Source organism: Apium graveolens, chromosome 8 (assembly GCF_009905375.1).
Source record: "Apium graveolens cultivar Ventura chromosome 8, ASM990537v1, whole genome shotgun sequence".
Lineage (NCBI taxonomy): Eukaryota > Viridiplantae > Streptophyta > Magnoliopsida > Apiales > Apiaceae > Apium > Apium graveolens.
Genome location: NC_133654.1, coordinates 197,928,133 through 197,930,928, shown reverse-complemented (window position 1 = coordinate 197,930,928; position 2,796 = coordinate 197,928,133).

Genomic DNA, 2,796 nt, shown 5'->3' with positions numbered 1-2,796 from the left:
CATTTTATAAATTTTCTCGTTTTTCGAAAAATGACTTTTCCGGGCCCCAGTGGGTGTTAAAACCCCCACAAAAATCATATTTTTATTTTTATAAAATTATAGGACTTTTATTTATACCATTTCTTTGTATTTTTGCATTATTCACAATTTTTGGGAAATTTTGACATATATATTGATATATAAAATAATTATAAATTAAATTTTAATACTCAAAAATTATAAAAATTAGGGCCAAATATTTTTATTAGATGTGTAAATAGCCCCTTAATTTTATTTAAGGGTATTATTTTTCATACTATAAATACCCTAATTATCATTAATTTATTTAATTAAAAATCAGAAAATTCTGCAATTTCCCCAAATTTTCCAAGAATTAGGGTTTGGTGTTCTTGAGTTCAACAAGCGATTTGATTGTGATTCCGACCTCCAAATTAGACATGTAAGTAGTCAATTGAAAGCTCTTGAGCTCTACTATCTGATTATACTATCAATTTCATGTTTTATATCTTCGATTTTCAATTCGTGTTTTTAGGGTTTATGTTTGATTTAGGCGTTTTTGATTCATGAATCGTTTGATTGTTTTGAGGGTCTGTATAGCTTTGTCTTGAGTTTAGGAATGATTTTCTCTATTTATTTGGTTCGTATAACCCCTGGAAGTAGTTCCCGAGTTCTTGTGTTTTAGTAAATTTTGAATTCGTTTTTGTTAATTTCTGGATGTTTTTGATTGTTGTGTCCTATTGGGATTGATTAGGGAGCTCTGTAGCTTCGATTTCATGTATTAATCGATAAGTTTGGTTGTATTTTGGGGGAGATGCTGTTTTCCGGTGAAACCACCGGAGAAGCTTCGGGTTGTGATCGGAGAAATCGAAGGAGGGATGGAGAGGGGTGGTTGACGGTGTAGGTGAATTCCTGGGAGCATCACGGATCGATTCCAGCCGAAATCGAGGGTCACAGCTTCGAAATGGCACGTCGGCGAGGCTATCGGAGTTTTACGACGGGCGACGGCCGGTTCCGGTCGTTTTCCCAGATTCCGTCACCGGCGAACCGACCCGGTTCGTGTTCTTGAAGACCCGGTGTCAACCCGGTTGGTTGACCCGATTTCAATCCATTAAAACCCAATTCCATTTCCTAAAAAACTGTTTCTGATATTTTTATTAATTATTTCTATTTTATAAAATCAGAAATTAGTTTTGTAAATTCTAAAAATATAATTAAAATTCTGAAAATTATTAATAATAATTTCTAAATTATTTTCTTAATTTAGGAATTCGAATTTAGTTATTTAATTAATTATTTATTTAATTGTTTATCTAATTATTTATCTATTTATTTGTTTAATATTAAGTAATTAAGTAATTAATTAATAATTAAGGATTAAAATTAATTGAATAGTATTATTTAAAGATTTGATAATAATTAGTTAAATAAAACGAGTAGTTGATCGGTGAATTGGATTATGATCCGAATAATAACCGATAATTCGTTAAATAACGTAACAGTTAATTGTATCGATTATTTATTTGTAAATAATCGATCTAATCGAGTAAGTAATAATAAATTGTAAATGTTTGTAATAAATTGTAATTGATCCTAATAATTAGGGATTAATTATTTTAAATTATTAAATAATTATTTATTAATTATTAATTATTTATTAATTTAAAAAAATGATTAATTACTTCGATAATCAATCAAATAATTTTCAATAAATCATAACATATTCATTTTAATTCCAAAAATTATAGAAAAATCATTTTTGACTCTGATTTTCTGAAATAATTATTTAAAAATTATTTTAGGGTTTAAAAATTAGTAATAATTATTTATATTGAATAATAAATTGAATTATTAGTGTTTAATTGATATTAATTAGACCGTAAGTCCGATTTGGGTGAAACGACAGCCCTTTGACTCAGAAAAATGAATTCTTTTCATTAAAAATAATATTAAGACCTAATTTCTTCTAGAAATTAGTTGGCTTTGTTATTTGTTTGATTATCAGTTGAAGTGCGTGCCGAGAAGAGTCCGAAAAATGGGAAACGAGTTAGATGGTGATCAGTGGAGCGATCAGCGAGTCGATTTTGATTCTAAAAATTATTTTAACTATAAAAATGTTTATGTGCTTATATGCTTATGTATATTATGTGGTTAATCGAGTCTTGCTTGCTAATAGGTAATATACGAGACAATCATAAGTGCATGGGTAGATAATAGGAACGATGTGAAGTCGATTCAAGATGCAATTGAAGTACGAACTAACTTAACCAGTCTATTTGTGCTAACAGAAGCTAAGCCAGCAAGGCAGGTTGAGTAGGTGATAGACGAAGGTGATTTAATTGCAGTGAGTCACGCAGAAGGCAAGTTTCTCCCCTATTCTATTTTCAGAATGGTGATAGTTCTTCAGATTTTTATCACGCTTGCACTCTTTTGATTTTCTTGGTCATATTTCATTTCGATTCTTGCTTATCCTTTTTATTTGACTTTATTATTCACATTCCAATTGTTACTCACAATTATTGATATATTCTGGTGATTAGAATATGTCAAAGCATACCGATTGTTCCGGTTGCTATTTCAGGGACTGGATAATGATACTTTGGGGATTGAGTATACTTAATCCTAAGGACCGAGACATAACCGGATCCTTGAGATGGGCCGTAGTGCTTGGGTGCCTGAAAGGATCTATATAGTGAGATATAGATCTGCATTGTATCCTGGCTGATCAACAGGGTATAAATGCAAACTTGAGTCCAGTTTAGTTCATTTGTATTTACCAATAATGGCCTTCTTTCTATT